We start from the raw sequence: 21,733 nt of genomic DNA on the forward strand, positions 1-21,733 counted from the left end.
TCAATGTATGTCCAAGGGTTTGGAGGATAGAGATATTTTAATTTTTCGAGATTATTTGAAAGTCAATTTTTGAAAAGGCAAATATCTCCCGATCTGAAGGAATCTGAGAGACAACACTTATGTCACTTTGAGGGAACGTATATGTCAACTTCATGTCAGAGTCACGTCAATGTATGTCGAAGGGTTTGGAGGATAGAGACATTTAAATTTTTCGAGATTATTCGAAAGTCAATTTATGAAAAGGCAAATATCATCCGATCTGTAGGAATCTGAAAGACAAACCTTTTGTCACTTTGAGGGAACGTATATGTAAACTTCATGTCAGAGTCACGTCAATGTATGTCCAAGGGTTTGGAGGATAGAGATATTTTAATTTTTCGAGATTATTCGAAAGTCAATTTTTGAAAAGGCAAATATCTCCCGATCTGTAGGAATCTGAGAGACAAAACTTATGTCACTTTGAGGGAACGTATATGTCAACTTCAGGTCAGAGGCACGTCAATGTATGTCCAAGGGTTTGGAGGATAGAGATATTTTAATTTTTCGAGATTATTTGAGAGTCAATTTTTGAAAAGGCAAATATCTCCCGATCTGTAGGAATCTGAGAGACAACACTTATGTCACTTTGAGGGAACGTATATGTCAACTTCATGTCAGAGTCACGTCAATGTATGTCCAAGGGTTTGGAGGATAGAGACATTTAAATTTTTCGAGATTATTCGAAAGTCAATTTATGAAAAGGCAAATATCCTCCGATCTGTAGAAATCTGAAAGACAAACCTTATGTCACTTTGAGGGAACGTATATGTAAACTTCATGTCAGAGTCACGTCAATGTATGTCCAAGGGTTTGGAGAATAGAGATTTAAATTTTTCGAGATTATTCGAAAGTCAATTTTTGTAAAAGGCAAATATCTCCCGATCTGTAGGAATTTGAGAGGCAAAACTTATGTCACTTTGAGGTAACGTATATGTCAACTTCATGTCAGAGTCACGTCAATGTATGTCGAAGGGTTTGGAGGATAGAGACATTTTAATTTTTCGAAATTATTCTAAAGTCAATTTTTCAAAAGGCAAATATCTCCCGATCTGTAGGAATCTGAGAGACAAACCTAATGTCACTTTGAGGGAATGTATATGTCAACTTCATGTCAGAGTCACGTCATTGTATGTCCAAGGGTTTGGAGGACTGAGGCATTTTAATTTTGCGAGATTATTGGAAAGTCAATTTTTGAAAATTCAATTATCTCCCGATCTGAAGGAATCTGAGAGACAACACTTATGTCACTTTGAGGGAACGTATATGTCAACTTCATGTCAGAGTCACGTCAATGTATGTCCCAAGGTTTGGAGGATAGTGATATTTTCATTTTTCGAGATTATTCGAAAGTCAATTTTTGAAAATTCAAATATCTCCCGATCTGTAGGAATCTGAGAGACAAAACTTATGTCACTTTGAGGGAACGTATATGTCAACTTCATGTCAAAGTCACGTCAATGTATGTCCAAGGGGTTGGAGGAAAGAGATATTTTAATTTTTCGAGATTATTTGATAGTCAATTATTGAAAAGGCAAATATCTCCCGATCTGTAGGAAACTGAGAGGCAAACAATATGTCACTTTGAGGGAACGTATATGTCAACTTCATGTCAGATTCACGTCAATGTATGTCCAAGTGTTTGGAGGACAGAGGCATTTTAATTTTGCGAGATTATTCGAAAGTCAATTTTTGAAAAGGCAAATATCTCCCGATCTGTAGGAATCTGAGAGACAACACTTATGTCACTTTGAAGGAACGTATATGTCAACTTCATGTCAGAGTCACGTCAATGTATGTCCAAGGGTTTGGAGGAGTGAGACATTTTAATTTTTCGTGATTATTCGAAAGTCAATTTTTGAAAAGGCAAATATCTCCCGATCTGTAGGTATCTGAGAGACAAAACTTATGTCACTTTGAGGGAACGTATATGTCAACTTCATGTAAGATTCACGTCAAAGTATGTCCAAGGGTTTGGAGGATAGAGGCATTTTAATTTTTCTAGATTATTCGAAAGTCAATTTCTGAAAAGGCAAATATCTCCCGATCTGTAGGAATCTGAGAGACAAAACTTATGTCACTTTGAGGGAACGTATATGCCAACTTCATGTCAGAGTCACGTCAATGTATGTCCAAGGGTTTAGAGGACAAACACATTTTAATTTTTCGATATTATTCCAAAGTCAATTTTTGAAAAGGCAAATATATCCCGATCTGTAGGAATCTGAGAGACAACACTTATGTCACTTTGAGGGAACGTATATGTCAACTTCATGTCAGAGTCACGTCAATGTATGTCCAAGAGTTTGGAGGATAGAGAAATTTTAATTTTTCGAGATTATTCGAAAGTCAATTTTTGAAAAGGCAAATATTTCCCGATCTGTTGGAATCTGAGAGACAAAACTTATGTCACTTTGAAGGAACGTATATGTCAACTTCATGTCAGAGTCACGTCAATGTATGTCCAAGAGTTTGGAGGATAGAGACATTTAAATGTTTCGAGATTATTCGAAAGTCAATTTTTGAAAAGGCAAATATCTCCCGATCTGTAGGTATCTGAGAGACAAAACTTATGTCACTTTGAGGGAACGTATATGTCAACTTCATGTAAGATTCACGTCAAAGTATGTCCAAGGGTTTGGAGGATAGAGGCATTTTAATTTTTCTAGATTATTCGAAAGTCAATTTCTGAAAAGGCAAATATCTCCCGATCTGTACGAATCTGAGAGACAAAACTTATGTCACTTTGAGGGAACGTATATGCCAACTTCATGTCAGAGTCACGTCAATGTATGTCCAAGGGTTTAGAGGACAAACACATTTTAATTTTTCGATATTATTCCAAAGTCAATTTTTGAAAAGGCAAATATATCCCGATCTGTAGGAATCTGAGAGACAACACTTATGTCACTTTGAGGGAACGTATATGTCAACTTCATGTCAGAGTCACGTCAATGTATGTCCAAGAGTTTGGAGGATAGAGAAATTTTAATTTTTCGAGATTATTCGAAAGTCAATTTTTGAAAAGGCAAATATCTCCCGATCTGTTGGAATCTGAGAGACAAAACTTATGTCACTTTGAAGGAACGTATATGTCAACTTCATGTCAGAGTCACGTCAATGTATGTCCAAGAGTTTGGAGGATAGAGACATTTAAATGTTTCGAGATTATTCGAAAGTCAATTTTTGAAAAGGCAAATATCTCCCGATCTGTAGGTATCTGAGAGACAAAACTTATGTCACTTTGAGGGAACGTATATGTCAACTTCATGTCAGATTCACGTCAAAGTATGTCCAAGGGTTTGGAGGATAGAGGCATTTTAATTTTTTGAGATTATTCGAAAGTCAATTTATGAAAAGGCAAATATATCCCGATCTGTAGGAATCTGAGAGACAACACTAATGTCACTTTGAGGGATCGTATATGTCAACTTCATGTCAGAGTCACGTCAATGTATGTCCAAGGGTTTGGAGGATAGAGATATTTTAATTTTTCGAGATTATTCGAAAGTCAATTTTTGAAAAGGCAAATATCTCCCGATCTGTAGGAATCTGAGAGACAACACTTATGTCACTTTGAGGGAACGTATATGTCAACTACATGTCAGAGTCACGTCAATGTATGTCCAAGGGTTTGGAGGATAGAGACATTTAAATTTTTCGAGATTATTCGAAAGTCAATTTATGAAAAGGCAAATATCTCCCGATCTGTAGGAATCTGAGAGACAAAACTTATGTCACTTTGAGGGAACGTATATGTCAACTTCATGTCAGAGTCACGTCAATGTATGTCCAAGCGTTTGGAGGAGTGAGACATTTTAATTTTTCGAGATTATTCGAAAGTCAATTTTTGAAAAGGCAAATATCTCCCGATCTGTAGGTATCTGAGAGACAAAACTTATGTCACTTTGAGGGAACGTATATGTCAACTTCATGTATGATTCACGGCAAAGTATGTCCTAGGGTTTGGAGGATAGAGGCATTTTAATTTTTCTAGATTATTCGAAAGTCATTTTCTGAAAAAGCAAATATCTCCCGATCTGTAGGAATCTGAGAGACAAACCTTATGTCACTTTGAGGGAACGTATATGCCAACTTCATGTCAGAGTCACGTCAATGTATGTCCAAGGGTTTAGAGGACAAACAGATTTTAATTTTTCTATATTATTCCAAAGTCAATTTTTGAAAAGGCAAATATATCCCGATCTGTAGGAATCTGAGAGACAACACTTATGTCACTTTGAGGGAACGTATATGTCAACTTCATGTCAGAGTCACGTCAATGTATGTCCAAGAGTTTGGAGGATAGAGAAATTTTAATTTTTCGAGATTATTCGAAAGTCAATTTTTGAAAAGGCAAATATCTCCCGATCTGTTGGAATCTGAGAGACAAAACTTATGTCACTTTGAAGGAACGTATATGTCAACTTCATGTCAGAGTCACGTCAATGTATGTCCAAGAGTTTGGAGGATAGAGACATTTAAATGTTTCGAGATTATTCGAAAGTCAATTTTTGAAAAGGCAAATATCTCCCGATCTGTAGGTATCTGAGAGACAAAACTTATGTCACTTTGAGGGAACGTATATGTCAACTTCATGTCAGATTCACGTCAAAGTATGTCCAAGGGTTTGGAGGATAGAGGCATTTTAATTTTTTGAGATTATTCGAAAGTCAATTTATGAAAAGGCAAATATATCCCGATCTGTAGGAATCTGAGAGACAACACTAATGTCACTTTGAGGGATCGTATATGTCAACTTCATGTCAGAGTCACGTCAATGTATGTCCAAGGGATTGGAGGATAGAGATATTTTAATTTTTCGAGATTATTCGAAAGTCAATTTTTGAAAAGGCAAATATCTCCCGATCTGTAGGAATCTGAGAGACAACACTTATGTCACTTTGAGGGAACGTATATGTCAACTACATGTCAGAGTCACGTCAATGTATGTCCAAGGGTTTGGAGGATAGAGACATTTAAATTTTTCGAGATTATTCGAAAGTCAATTTATGAAAAGGCAAATATCTCCCGATCTGTAGGAATCTGAGAGACAAAACTTATGTCACTTTGAGGGAACGTATATGTCAACTTCATGTCAGAGTCACGTCAATGTATGTCCAAGCGTTTGGAGGAGTGAGACATTTTAATTTTTCGAGATTATTCGAAAGTCAATTTTTGAAAAGGCAAATATCTCCCGATCTGTTGGAATCTGAGAGACAAAACTTATGTCACTTTGAAGGAACGTATATGTCAACTTCATGTCAGAGTCACGTCAATGTATGTCCAAGGGTTTGGAGGATAGATATATTTTAATTTTTCGAGATTATTCGAAAGTCAATTTTTGAAAAAGCAAATATCTCCCGATCTGTAGGAATCTGAGAGACAACACTTATGTCACTTTGAGGGAACGTATATGTCAACTACATGTCAGAGTCACGTCAATGTATGTCCAAGGGTTTGGAGGATAGAGACATTTAAATTTTTCGAGATTATTCGAAAGTCAATTTATGGAAAGGCAAATATCTCCCGATCTGTAGGAATCTGAGAGACAAAACTTATGTCACTTTGAGGGAACGTATATGTCAACTTCATGTCAGAGTCACGTCAATGTATGTCCAAGCGTTTGGAGGAGTGAGACATTTTAATTTTTCGAGATTATTCGAAAGTCAATTTTTGAAAAGGCAAATATCTCCCGATCTGTTGGAATCTGAGAGACAAAACTTATGTCACTTTGAAGGAACGTATATGTCAACTTCATGTCAGAGTCACGTCAATGTATGTCCAAGGGTTTGGAGGATAGAGACATTTTAATTTTTCGAGATTATTCGAAAGTCAATTTTTGAAAAGGCAAATATCTCCCGATCTGTAGGTATCTGAGAGACAAAACTTATGTCACTTTGAGGGAACGTATATGTCAACTTCATGTAAGATTCACGTCAAAGTATGTCCAAGGGTTTGGAGGATAGAGGCATTTTAATTTTTCTAGATTATTCGAAAGTCAATTTCTGAAAAGGCAAATATCTCCCGATCTGTACGAATCTGAGAGACAAAACTTATGTCACTTTGAGGGAACGTATATGCCAACTTCATGTCAGAGTCACGTCAATGTATGTCCAAGGGTTTAGAGGACAAACACATTTTAATTTTTCGATATTATTCCAAAGTCAATTTTTGAAAAGGCAAATATATCCCGATCTGTAGGAATCTGAGAGACAACACTTATGTCACTTTGAGGGAACGTATATGTCAACTTCATGTCAGAGTCACGTCAATGTATGTCCAAGAGTTTGGAGGATAGAGAAATTTTAATTTTTCGAGATTATTCGAAAGTCAATTTTTGAAAAGGCAAATATCTCCCGATCTGTTGGAATCTGAGAGACAAAACTTATGTCACTTTGAAGGAACGTATATGTCAACTTCATGTCAGAGTCACGTCAATGTATGTCCAAGAGTTTGGAGGATAGAGACATTTAAATGTTTCGAGATTATTCGAAAGTCAATTTTTGAAAAGGCAAATATCTCCCGATCTGTAGGTATCTGAGAGACAAAACTTATGTCACTTTGAGGGAACGTATATGTCAACTTCATGTCAGATTCACGTCAAAGTATGTCCAAGGGTTTGGAGGATAGAGGCATTTTAATTTTTTGAGATTATTCGAAAGTCAATTTATGAAAAGGCAAATATATCCCGATCTGTAGGAATCTGAGAGACAACACTAATGTCACTTTGAGGGATCGTATATGTCAACTTCATGTCAGAGTCACGTCAATGTATGTCCAAGGGTTTGGAGGATAGAGATATTTTAATTTTTCGAGATTATTCGAAAGTCAATTTTTGAAAAGGCAAATATCTCCCGATCTGTAGGAATCTGAGAGACAACACTTATGTCACTTTGAGGGAACGTATATGTCAACTACATGTCAGAGTCACGTCAATGTATGTCCAAGGGTTTGGAGGATAGAGACATTTAAATTTTTCGAGATTATTCGAAAGTCAATTTATGAAAAGGCAAATATCTCCCGATCTGTAGGAATCTGAGAGACAAAACTTATGTCACTTTGAGGGAACGTATATGTCAACTTCATGTCAGAGTCACGTCAATGTATGTCCAAGCGTTTGGAGGAGTGAGACATTTTAATTTTTCGAGATTATTCGAAAGTCAATTTTTGAAAAGGCAAATATCTCCCGATCTGTTGGAATCTGAGAGACAAAACTTATGTCACTTTGAAGGAACGTATATGTCAACTTCATGTCAGAGTCACGTCAATGTATGTCCAAGGGTTTGGAGGATAGATATATTTTAATTTTTCGAGATTATTCGAAAGTCAATTTTTGAAAAAGCAAATATCTCCCGATCTGTAGGAATCTGAGAGACAACACTTATGTCACTTTGAGGGAACGTATATGTCAACTACATGTCAGAGTCACGTCAATGTATGTCCAAGGGTTTGGAGGATAGAGACATTTAAATTTTTCGAGATTATTCGAAAGTCAATTTATGGAAAGGCAAATATCTCCCGATCTGTAGGAATCTGAGAGACAAAACTTATGTCACTTTGAGGGAACGTATATGTCAACTTCATGTCAGAGTCACGTCAATGTATGTCCAAGCGTTTGGAGGAGTGAGACATTTTAATTTTTCGAGATTATTCGAAAGTCAATTTTTGAAAAGGCAAATATCTCCCGATCTGTTGGAATCTGAGAGACAAAACTTATGTCACTTTGAAGGAACGTATATGTCAACTTCATGTCAGAGTCACGTCAATGTATGTCCAAGGGTTTGGAGGATAGAGACATTTTAATTTTTCGAGATTATTCGAAAGTCAATTTTTGAAAAGGCAAATATCTCCCGATCTGTAGGTATCTGAGAGACAAAACTTATGTCACTTTGAGGGAACGTATATGTCAACTTCATGTAAGATTCACGTCAAAGTATGTCCAAGGGTTTGGAGGATAGAGGCATTTTAATTTTTCTAGATTATTCGAAAGTCAATTTCTGAAAAGGCAAATATCTCCCGATCTGTACGAATCTGAGAGACAAAACTTATGTCACTTTGAGGGAACGTATATGCCAACTTCATGTCAGAGTCACGTCAATGTATGTCCAAGGGTTTAGAGGACAAACACATTTTAATTTTTCGATATTATTCCAAAGTCAATTTTTGAAAAGGCAAATATATCCCGATCTGTAGGAATCTGAGAGACAACACTTATGTCACTTTGAGGGAACGTATATGTCAACTTCATGTCAGAGTCACGTCAATGTATGTCCAAGAGTTTGGAGGATAGAGAAATTTTAATTTTTCGAGATTATTCGAAAGTCAATTTTTGAAAAGGCAAATATCTCCCGATCTGTTGGAATCTGAGAGACAAAACTTATGTCACTTTGAAGGAACGTATATGTCAACTTCATGTCAGAGTCACGTCAATGTATGTCCAAGAGTTTGGAGGATAGAGACATTTAAATGTTTCGAGATTATTCGAAAGTCAATTTTTGAAAAGGCAAATATCTCCCGATCTGTAGGTATCTGAGAGACAAAACTTATGTCACTTTGAGGGAACGTATATGTCAACTTCATGTCAGATTCACGTCAAAGTATGTCCAAGGGTTTGGAGGATAGAGGCATTTTAATTTTTTGAGATTATTCGAAAGTCAATTTATGAAAAGGCAAATATATCCCGATCTGTAGGAATCTGAGAGACAACACTAATGTCACTTTGAGGGATCGTATATGTCAACTTCATGTCAGAGTCACGTCAATGTATGTCCAAGGGTTTGGAGGATAGAGATATTTTAATTTTTCGAGATTATTCGAAAGTCAATTTTTGAAAAGGCAAATATCTCCCGATCTGTAGGAATCTGAGAGACAACACTTATGTCACTTTGAGGGAACGTATATGTCAACTACATGTCAGAGTCACGTCAATGTATGTCCAAGGGTTTGGAGGATAGAGACATTTAAATTTTTCGAGATTATTCGAAAGTCAATTTATGAAAAGGCAAATATCTCCCGATCTGTAGGAATCTGAGAGACAAAACTTATGTCACTTTGAGGGAACGTATATGTCAACTTCATGTCAGAGTCACGTCAATGTATGTCCAAGCGTTTGGAGGAGTGAGACATTTTAATTTTTCGAGATTATTCGAAAGTCAATTTTTGAAAAGGCAAATATCTCCCGATCTGTAGGTATCTGAGAGACAAAACTTATGTCACTTTGAGGGAACGTATATGTCAACTTCATGTATGATTCACGGCAAAGTATGTCCTAGGGTTTGGAGGATAGAGGCATTTTAATTTTTCTAGATTATTCGAAAGTCATTTTCTGAAAAAGCAAATATCTCCCGATCTGTAGGAATCTGAGAGACAAACCTTATGTCACTTTGAGGGAACGTATATGCCAACTTCATGTCAGAGTCACGTCAATGTATGTCCAAGGGTTTAGAGGACAAACAGATTTTAATTTTTCTATATTATTCCAAAGTCAATTTTTGAAAAGGCAAATATATCCCGATCTGTAGGAATCTGAGAGACAACACTTATGTCACTTTGAGGGAACGTATATGTCAACTTCATGTCAGAGTCACGTCAATGTATGTCCAAGAGTTTGGAGGATAGAGAAATTTTAATTTTTCGAGATTATTCGAAAGTCAATTTTTGAAAAGGCAAATATCTCCCGATCTGTTGGAATCTGAGAGACAAAACTTATGTCACTTTGAAGGAACGTATATGTCAACTTCATGTCAGAGTCACGTCAATGTATGTCCAAGAGTTTGGAGGATAGAGACATTTAAATGTTTCGAGATTATTCGAAAGTCAATTTTTGAAAAGGCAAATATCTCCCGATCTGTAGGTATCTGAGAGACAAAACTTATGTCACTTTGAGGGAACGTATATGTCAACTTCATGTCAGATTCACGTCAAAGTATGTCCAAGGGTTTGGAGGATAGAGGCATTTTAATTTTTTGAGATTATTCGAAAGTCAATTTATGAAAAGGCAAATATATCCCGATCTGTAGGAATCTGAGAGACAACACTAATGTCACTTTGAGGGATCGTATATGTCAACTTCATGTCAGAGTCACGTCAATGTATGTCCAAGGGATTGGAGGATAGAGATATTTTAATTTTTCGAGATTATTCGAAAGTCAATTTTTGAAAAGGCAAATATCTCCCGATCTGTAGGAATCTGAGAGACAACACTTATGTCACTTTGAGGGAACGTATATGTCAACTACATGTCAGAGTCACGTCAATGTATGTCCAAGGGTTTGGAGGATAGAGACATTTAAATTTTTCGAGATTATTCGAAAGTCAATTTATGAAAAGGCAAATATCTCCCGATCTGTAGGAATCTGAGAGACAAAACTTATGTCACTTTGAGGGAACGTATATGTCAACTTCATGTCAGAGTCACGTCAATGTATGTCCAAGCGTTTGGAGGAGTGAGACATTTTAATTTTTCGAGATTATTCGAAAGTCAATTTTTGAAAAGGCAAATATCTCCCGATCTGTTGGAATCTGAGAGACAAAACTTATGTCACTTTGAAGGAACGTATATGTCAACTTCATGTCAGAGTCACGTCAATGTATGTCCAAGGGTTTGGAGGATAGATATATTTTAATTTTTCGAGATTATTCGAAAGTCAATTTTTGAAAAAGCAAATATCTCCCGATCTGTAGGAATCTGAGAGACAACACTTATGTCACTTTGAGGGAACGTATATGTCAACTACATGTCAGAGTCACGTCAATGTATGTCCAAGGGTTTGGAGGATAGAGACATTTAAATTTTTCGAGATTATTCGAAAGTCAATTTATGGAAAGGCAAATATCTCCCGATCTGTAGGAATCTGAGAGACAAAACTTATGTCACTTTGAGGGAACGTATATGTCAACTTCATGTCAGAGTCACGTCAATGTATGTCCAAGCGTTTGGAGGAGTGAGACATTTTAATTTTTCGAGATTATTCGAAAGTCAATTTTTGAAAAGGCAAATATCTCCCGATCTGTTGGAATCTGAGAGACAAAACTTATGTCACTTTGAAGGAACGTATATGTCAACTTCATGTCAGAGTCACGTCAATGTATGTCCAAGGGTTTGGAGGATAGAGACATTTTAATTTTTCGAGATTATTCGAAAGTCAATTTTTGAAAAGGCAAATATCTCCCGATCTGTAGGTATCTGAGAGACAAAACTTATGTCACTTTGAGGGAACGTATATGTCAACTTCATGTAAGATTCACGTCAAAGTATGTCCAAGGGTTTGGAGGATAGAGGCATTTTAATTTTTCTAGATTATTCGAAAGTCAATTTCTGAAAAGGCAAATATCTCCCGATCTGTACGAATCTGAGAGACAAAACTTATGTCACTTTGAGGGAACGTATATGCCAACTTCATGTCAGAGTCACGTCAATGTATGTCCAAGGGTTTAGAGGACAAACACATTTTAATTTTTCGATATTATTCCAAAGTCAATTTTTGAAAAGGCAAATATATCCCGATCTGTAGGAATCTGAGAGACAACACTTATGTCACTTTGAGGGAACGTATATGTCAACTTCATGTCAGAGTCACGTCAATGTATGTCCAAGAGTTTGGAGGATAGAGAAATTTTAATTTTTCGAGATTATTCGAAAGTCAATTTTTGAAAAGGCAAATATCTCCCGATCTGTTGGAATCTGAGAGACAAAACTTATGTCACTTTGAAGGAACGTATATGTCAACTTCATGTCAGAGTCACGTCAATGTATGTCCAAGAGTTTGGAGGATAGAGACATTTAAATGTTTCGAGATTATTCGAAAGTCAATTTTTGAAAAGGCAAATATCTCCCGATCTGTAGGTATCTGAGAGACAAAACTTATGTCACTTTGAGGGAACGTATATGTCAACTTCATGTCAGATTCACGTCAAAGTATGTCCAAGGGTTTGGAGGATAGAGGCATTTTAATTTTTTGAGATTATTCGAAAGTCAATTTATGAAAAGGCAAATATATCCCGATCTGTAGGAATCTGAGAGACAACACTAATGTCACTTTGAGGGATCGTATATGTCAACTTCATGTCAGAGTCACGTCAATGTATGTCCAAGGGTTTGGAGGATAGAGATATTTTAATTTTTCGAGATTATTCGAAAGTCAATTTTTGAAAAGGCAAATATCTCCCGATCTGTAGGAATCTGAGAGACAACACTTATGTCACTTTGAGGGAACGTATATGTCAACTACATGTCAGAGTCACGTCAATGTATGTCCAAGGGTTTGGAGGATAGAGACATTTAAATTTTTCGAGATTATTCGAAAGTCAATTTATGAAAAGGCAAATATCTCCCGATCTGTAGGAATCTGAGAGACAAAACTTATGTCACTTTGAGGGAACGTATATGTCAACTTCATGTCAGAGTCACGTCAATGTATGTCCAAGCGTTTGGAGGAGTGAGACATTTTAATTTTTCGAGATTATTCGAAAGTCAATTTTTGAAAAGGCAAATATCTCCCGATCTGTTGGAATCTGAGAGACAAAACTTATGTCACTTTGAAGGAACGTATATGTCAACTTCATGTCAGAGTCACGTCAATGTATGTCCAAGGGTTTGGAGGATAGATATATTTTAATTTTTCGAGATTATTCGAAAGTCAATTTTTGAAAAAGCAAATATCTCCCGATCTGTAGGAATCTGAGAGACAACACTTATGTCACTTTGAGGGAACGTATATGTCAACTACATGTCAGAGTCACGTCAATGTATGTCCAAGGGTTTGGAGGATAGAGACATTTAAATTTTTCGAGATTATTCGAAAGTCAATTTATGGAAAGGCAAATATCTCCCGATCTGTAGGAATCTGAGAGACAAAACTTATGTCACTTTGAGGGAACGTATATGTCAACTTCATGTCAGAGTCACGTCAATGTATGTCCAAGCGTTTGGAGGAGTGAGACATTTTAATTTTTCGAGATTATTCGAAAGTCAATTTTTGAAAAGGCAAATATCTCCCGATCTGTTGGAATCTGAGAGACAAAACTTATGTCACTTTGAAGGAACGTATATGTCAACTTCATGTCAGAGTCACGTCAATGTATGTCCAAGGGTTTGGAGGATAGAGACATTTTAATTTTTCGAGATTATTCGAAAGTCAATTTTTGAAAAGGCAAATATCTCCCGATCTGTAGGTATCTGAGAGACAAAACTTATGTCACTTTGAGGGAACGTATATGTCAACTTCATGTAAGATTCACGTCAAAGTATGTCCAAGGGTTTGGAGGATAGAGGCATTTTAATTTTTCTAGATTATTCGAAAGTCAATTTCTGAAAAGGCAAATATCTCCCGATCTGTACGAATCTGAGAGACAAAACTTATGTCACTTTGAGGGAACGTATATGCCAACTTCATGTCAGAGTCACGTCAATGTATGTCCAAGGGTTTAGAGGACAAACACATTTTAATTTTTCGATATTATTCCAAAGTCAATTTTTGAAAAGGCAAATATATCCCGATCTGTAGGAATCTGAGAGACAACACTTATGTCACTTTGAGGGAACGTATATGTCAACTTCATGTCAGAGTCACGTCAATGTATGTCCAAGAGTTTGGAGGATAGAGAAATTTTAATTTTTCGAGATTATTCGAAAGTCAATTTTTGAAAAGGCAAATATCTCCCGATCTGTTGGAATCTGAGAGACAAAACTTATGTCACTTTGAAGGAACGTATATGTCAACTTCATGTCAGAGTCACGTCAATGTATGTCCAAGAGTTTGGAGGATAGAGACATTTAAATGTTTCGAGATTATTCGAAAGTCAATTTTTGAAAAGGCAAATATCTCCCGATCTGTAGGTATCTGAGAGACAAAACTTATGTCACTTTGAGGGAACGTATATGTCAACTTCATGTCAGATTCACGTCAAAGTATGTCCAAGGGTTTGGAGGATAGAGGCATTTTAATTTTTTGAGATTATTCGAAAGTCAATTTATGAAAAGGCAAATATATCCCGATCTGTAGGAATCTGAGAGACAACACTAATGTCACTTTGAGGGATCGTATATGTCAACTTCATGTCAGAGTCACGTCAATGTATGTCCAAGGGTTTGGAGGATAGAGATATTTTAATTTTTCGAGATTATTCGAAAGTCAATTTTTGAAAAGGCAAATATCTCCCGATCTGTAGGAATCTGAGAGACAACACTTATGTCACTTTGAGGGAACGTATATGTCAACTACATGTCAGAGTCACGTCAATGTATGTCCAAGGGTTTGGAGGATAGAGACATTTAAATTTTTCGAGATTATTCGAAAGTCAATTTATGAAAAGGCAAATATCTCCCGATCTGTAGGAATCTGAGAGACAAAACTTATGTCACTTTGAGGGAACGTATATGTCAACTTCATGTCAGAGTCACGTCAATGTATGTCCAAGCGTTTGGAGGAGTGAGACATTTTAATTTTTCGAGATTATTCGAAAGTCAATTTTTGAAAAGGCAAATATCTCCCGATCTGTAGGTATCTGAGAGACAAAACTTATGTCACTTTGAGGGAACGTATATGTCAACTTCATGTATGATTCACGGCAAAGTATGTCCTAGGGTTTGGAGGATAGAGGCATTTTAATTTTTCTAGATTATTCGAAAGTCATTTTCTGAAAAAGCAAATATCTCCCGATCTGTAGGAATCTGAGAGACAAACCTTATGTCACTTTGAGGGAACGTATATGCCAACTTCATGTCAGAGTCACGTCAATGTATGTCCAAGGGTTTAGAGGACAAACAGATTTTAATTTTTCTATATTATTCCAAAGTCAATTTTTGAAAAGGCAAATATATCCCGATCTGTAGGAATCTGAGAGACAACACTTATGTCACTTTGAGGGAACGTATATGTCAACTTCATGTCAGAGTCACGTCAATGTATGTCCAAGAGTTTGGAGGATAGAGAAATTTTAATTTTTCGAGATTATTCGAAAGTCAATTTTTGAAAAGGCAAATATCTCCCGATCTGTTGGAATCTGAGAGACAAAACTTATGTCACTTTGAAGGAACGTATATGTCAACTTCATGTCAGAGTCACGTCAATGTATGTCCAAGAGTTTGGAGGATAGAGACATTTAAATGTTTCGAGATTATTCGAAAGTCAATTTTTGAAAAGGCAAATATCTCCCGATCTGTAGGTATCTGAGAGACAAAACTTATGTCACTTTGAGGGAACGTATATGTCAACTTCATGTCAGATTCACGTCAAAGTATGTCCAAGGGTTTGGAGGATAGAGGCATTTTAATTTTTTGAGATTATTCGAAAGTCAATTTATGAAAAGGCAAATATATCCCGATCTGTAGGAATCTGAGAGACAACACTAATGTCACTTTGAGGGATCGTATATGTCAACTTCATGTCAGAGTCACGTCAATGTATGTCCAAGGGATTGGAGGATAGAGATATTTTAATTTTTCGAGATTATTCGAAAGTCAATTTTTGAAAAGGCAAATATCTCCCGATCTGTAGGAATCTGAGAGACAACACTTATGTCACTTTGAGGGAACGTATATGTCAACTACATGTCAGAGTCACGTCAATGTATGTCCAAGGGTTTGGAGGATAGAGACATTTAAATTTTTCGAGATTATTCGAAAGTCAATTTATGAAAAGGCAAATATCTCCCGATCTGTAGGAATCTGAGAGACAAAACTTATGTCACTTTGAGGGAACGTATATGTCAACTTCATGTCAGAGTCACGTCAATGTATGTCCAAGCGTTTGGAGGAGTGAGACATTTTAATTTTTCGAGATTATTCGAAAGTCAATTTTTGAAAAGGCAAATATCTCCCGATCTGTTGGAATCTGAGAGACAAAACTTATGTCACTTTGAAGGAACGTATATGTCAACTTCATGTCAGAGTCACGTCAATGTATGTCCAAGGGTTTGGAGGATAGATATATTTTAATTTTTCGAGATTATTCGAAAGTCAATTTTTGAAAAAGCAAATATCTCCCGATCTGTAGGAATCTGAGAGACAACACTTATGTCACTTTGAGGGAACGTATATGTCAACTACATGTCAGAGTCACGTCAATGTATGTCCAAGGGTTTGGAGGATAGAGACATTTAAATTTTTCGAGATTATTCGAAAGTCAATTTATGGAAAGGCAAATATCTCCCGATCTGTAGGAATCTGAGAGACAAAACTTATGTCACTTTGAGGGAACGTATATGTCAACTTCATGTCAGAGTCACGTCAATGTATGTCCAAGCGTTTGGAGGAGTGAGACATTTTAATTTTTCGAGATTATTCGAAAGTCAATTTTTGAAAAGGCAAATATCTCCCGATCTGTTGGAATCTGAGAGACAAAACTTATGTCACTTTGAAGGAACGTATATGTCAACTTCATGTCAGAGTCACGTCAATGTATGTCCAAGGGTTTGGAGGATAGAGACATTTTAATTTTTCGAGATTATTCGAAAGTCAATTTTTGAAAAGGCAAATATCTCCCGATCTGTAAGAATCTGAGTGACAAACCATATGTCACTTTGAGGTAACGTATATGTCAACTTCATGTCAGAGTCACGTCAATGTATGTCCAAGGGTTTCGAGGAGAGAGGCATTTTAATTTTTCGAGATTATTCGAAAGTCAATTTCTGAAAAGGCAAATATCCTCCGATCTGTAGGAATCTGAAAGACAAACCTTATGTCACTTTGAGGGAACGTATATGTCAACTTCATGTCAGAGTCACGTCAATGTATGTCCAAGGGTTTGGAGAATAGAGATTTAAATTTTTCGAGATTATTCGAAAGTAAATTTTTGTAAAAGGCAAATATCTCCTGATCTGTAGGAATTTGAGAGGCAAAACGAATGTCACTTTGAGGTAACGTATATATCAACTTCATGTCAGAGTCACGTCAATGTATGTCGAAGGGTTTAGAGGATAGAGACATTTAAATTTTTCCAAATTATTCTAAAGTCAATTTTTCAAAAGGCAAATATCTCCCGATCTGTAGGAATCTGAGAGACAAAACTTATGTCACTTTGAGGGAATGTATATGTCAACTTCATGTCAGAGTCACGTCAATGTATGTCCAAGGGTTTGGAGGAAAGAGATATTTTAATTTTTCGAGATTATTCGAAAGTCAATTTTTGAAAAGGCAAATATCTCCCGATCTGTAGGAATATGAGAGACAAAACTTATGTCACTTTGAGGGAACGTATATGTCAACTTCATGTCAGATTCACGTCAAAGTATGTCCAAGGGTTTGGAGGATAGAGGCATTTAAATTTTTCGAGATTATTCGAAAGTCAATTTCTGAAAAGGCAAATATCTCCCGATCTGTACGAATCTGAGAGACAAAACTTATGTCACTTTGAGGGAACGTATTTGTCAACTTCATGTCAGAGTCACGTCAATGTATGTCCAAGGGTTTAGAGGATAAACACATTTTAATTTTTCGATATTATTCCAAAGTCAATTTTTGAAAAGGCAAATATCTCCCGATCTGTAAGAATCTGAGAGACAAACCATATGTCACTTTGAGGTAACGTATATGTCAACTTCATGTCAGAGTCACGTCAATGTATGTCCAAGGGTTTCGAGGAGAGAGACATTTTAATTTTTCGAGATTATTCGAAAGTCAATTTCTGAAAAGGCAAATATCCTCCGATCTGTAGGAATCTGAAAGACAAACCTTATGTCACTTTGAGGGAACGTATATGTCAACTTCATGTCAGAGTCACGTCAATGTATGTCCAAGGGTTTGGAGAATAGAGATTTAAATTTTTCGAGATTATTCGAAAGTAAATTTTTGTAAAAGGCAAATATTTCCCGATCTGTAGGAATTTGAGAGGCAAACCTGATGTCACTTTGAGGTAACGTATATGTCAACTTCATGTCAGAGTCACGTCAATGTATGTCGAAGGGTTTGGAGGATAGAGACATTTTAATTTTTCGAGATTATTCGAAAGTCAATTTTTGAAAAAGCAAATATCTCCCGATCTGTTGGAATCTGAGAGACAAAACTTATGTCACTTTGAGGTAACGTATATGTCAACTTCATGTCAGAGGCACGTCAATGTATGGCCAAGGGTTTGGAGGATAGAGATATTTGAATTTTTCGAGATTATTCGATAGTCAATTTTTGGAAAGGCAAATATCTCCCGATCTTAGGAATCTGAGAGACAAAACTTATGTCACTTTGAGGGAAAGTACATGTCAAATTCATGTCAGAGTCACGTCAATGTATGTCCAAGGGTTTGGAGGATAAACACATTTTAATTTTTCGAGATTATAGAAAGTCAATTTTTGAAATGTCAAATATCTCCCGATCTGTAGGAATCTGAGAGTTAAAACTTATGTCACTTTGAGGGAACGTATATGTCAACTTCGTGTCAGAGTCACGTCAATGTATGTCCTAGAGTTTGGAGGATAGAGACATTTAAATTCTTCGAGATTATTCGAAAATCAATTTTTGAAAAGGCAAATATCTCCCGATCTGTAGGAATCTGAGAGACAAAACTTATGTCACTTTGAGGGAACGTATATGTCAACTTCATGTCAGAGTCACGTCAATGTATGTCCAAGGGTTTCGAGGATAAACACATATTAATTTTTCGATATTATTCCAAAGTCAATTTTTGAAAAGGCAAATATATCCCGATCTGTAGTAATCTGAGTGACAACACTTATGTCACTTTGAGGGAACGTATATGTCAACTTCATGTCAGAGTCACGTCAATGAATGTAAAAGGTTTTGAAGGATAGAGATATTTTAATTTTTCGAGATTATTCGAAAGTCAATTTTTGAAAAGGCAAATATCTCCCGATCTTAGCAATCTGAGAGACAAAACTTATGTCACTTTGAGGGAACGTATATGTCAACTTCATGTCAGATTCACGTCAATGTATGTCCAAGGGTTTGGAGTATAGGGATATTTTAATTTTTCGAGATTATTCGAAAGTCAATTTCTGAAAAGGCAAATATCTCCCGATCTGTAGGAATCTGAGAGACAAAACTTATGTCACTTTGAGGGAACGTACGTGTCAACTTCATGGCAGAGTCACGTCAATGTATGTCCAAGGGTTTGGAGGATAAACACATTTTAATTTTTCGAGATTATAGAAAGTCAATTTTTGAAAAGTCAAATATCTCCCGATCTGTAGGAATCTGTGAGCTAAAACTTATGTCACTTTGAGGGAACGTATATGTCAACTTCATGTCAGAGTCACGTAAATGTATGTCCAAGAGTTTGGAGGATAGAGACATAAATTTTTCGAGATTATTCGAAAGTCAATTTTTGAAAAGGCAAATATCTCCCGATCTGTAGGAATCTGGGAGACAAAACTTATGTCACTTTGAGGGAACGTATATGTCAACTTCATGTCAGAGTCACGTCAATGTATGTCCAAGGGTTTGGAGGATAGAGACATTTTAATTTTTCAAGGTTATTCGAAAGTCAATTTTTCAAAAGGCAAATATCTCCCGATCTGTAGAAATCTGAGAGACACCACTTATGTCACTTTGAGGGAACGTATATGTCAACTTCATGTCAGAGTCACATCAATATATGTCCAAGGGTTTGGAGGATAAAAACATTTTAATTTTTCGAGATTATTCGAATGTCAATTTCTGAAAAGGGAAATATCTCCCGATCTGTAGGAACCTGAGAGACAAACCTTATGTCACTTTGAGGTAACGTATATGTCAACTTCATGTCAGAGTCATGTCAATGTATGTCCAAGGGTTTCTAGGATGGAGACATTTTAATTTTTCGTGATTATTCGAAAGTCAATTTCTGAAAAGGCAAATATCTCCCGATCTGTAGGAATCTGAGAGTCAAACCTTATGTAACTTTGAGGGAACGTATATGTCAACTTCATGTCAGAGTCACGTCAATGTATGTCCAAGGGTTTGGAGGACAGAGGCATTTTCATTTTGCGAGATTATTCGAAAGTCAATTTTTGAAAATTCAAATATCTCCCGATCTGAAGGAATCTGAGAGACAACACTTATGTCACTTTGAGGGAACGTATATGTCAACTTCATGTCAGAGTCACGTCAATGTATGTCCAATGGTTTGGAGGATAAACACATTTTAATTTTTCGAGATTATAGAAAGTCAATTTTTGAAAATTCAAATATCTTCCGATCTGAATTAATCTGAGAGACAACACTTATGTAACTTTGAGGGAACGTATATGTCAACTTCATGTCAGAGTCACGTCATTGTATGTCCAAGGGTTTGGAGGAGTGAGACATTTTAATTTTTCGAGATTATTCGAAAGTCAATTTTTGAAAAGGCAAATATCTCCCGATCTGTTGGAATCTGAGAGACAAAACTTATGTCACTTTGAAGGAACGTTTATGTCAACTTCATGTCAGAGTCACGTCAATGTATGTCCAAGGGTTTGGAGGATAGATATATTTTAATTTTTCGAGATTATTCGAAAGTCAATTTTTGAAAAGGCAAATATCTCCCGATCTGTAGGAATCTGAGAGACAACACTTATGTCACTTTGAGGGAACGTATATGTCAACTTGATGTCAGAGTCACGTCAATGTATATCCAAGGGTTTGGAGGATAGAGATATTTTAATTTTTCGAGATTATTCGAAAGTCAATTTTTTAAAAGGCAAATATCTCCCGATCTGTTGGAATCTGAAAGACAAAACTTATGTCACTTTGAAGGAACGTATATGTCAACTTCATGTCAGAGGCACGTCAATGTATGTCCAAGGGTTTGGAGGATAGAGATATTTTAATTTTTCGAGATTATTCGAAAGTCAATTTTTGAAAAGGCAAATATCTCCCGATCTGTAGGTATCTGAGAGACAAAACTTATGTCACTTTGAGGGAACGTATATGTCAACTTCATGTCAGAGTCACGTCAATGTATGTCCAAGGGTTTGGAGGATAGAGATATTTTAATTTTTCGAGATTATTCGAAAGTCAATTTTTGAAAAGGCAAATATCTCCCGATCTGTAGGTATCTGAGAGACAAAACTTATGTCACTTTGAGGGAACGTATATGTCAACTTCATGTCAGATTCACGTCAAAGTATGTCCAAGGGTTTGGAGGATAGAGGCATTTAAATTTTTCGAGATTATTCGAAAGTCAATTTCTGAAAAGGCAAATATCTCCCGATCTGTACGAATCTGAGAGACAAAACTTATGTCACTTTGAGGGAACGTATATGTCAACTTCATGTCAGAGTCACGTCAATGTATGTCCAAGGGTTTAGAGGATAAACACATTTTAAATTTTCGATATTATTCCAAAGTCAATTTTTGAAAAGGCAAATATCTCCCGATCTGTAAGAATCTGAGAGACAAACCATATGTCACTTTGAGGTAACGTATATGTCAACTTCATGTCAGAGTCACGTCAATGTATGTCCTAGGGTTTCGAGGAGAGAGACATTTTAATTTTTCGAGATTATTCGAAAGTCAATTTCTGAAAAGGGAAATATCTCCCGATCTGTAGGAACCTGAGAGACAAACCTTATGTCACTTTGAGGTAACGTATATGTCAACTTCATGTCAGAGTCATGTCAATGTATGTCCAAGGGTTTCTAGGATGGAGACATTTTAATTTTTCGTGATTATTCGAAAGTCAATTTCTGAAAAGGCAAATATCTCCCGATCTGTAGGAATCTGAGAGTCAAACCTTATGTAACTTTGAGGGAACGTATATGTCAACTTCATGTCAGAGTC

This window comes from Zootermopsis nevadensis, unplaced genomic scaffold, assembly GCF_977971745.1.
Source record: "Zootermopsis nevadensis isolate Lab colony 2312 unplaced genomic scaffold, Znev_1.0 Znev_ptg000068l, whole genome shotgun sequence".
Taxonomy (NCBI): Eukaryota; Metazoa; Arthropoda; class Insecta; order Blattodea; family Termopsidae; genus Zootermopsis; species Zootermopsis nevadensis.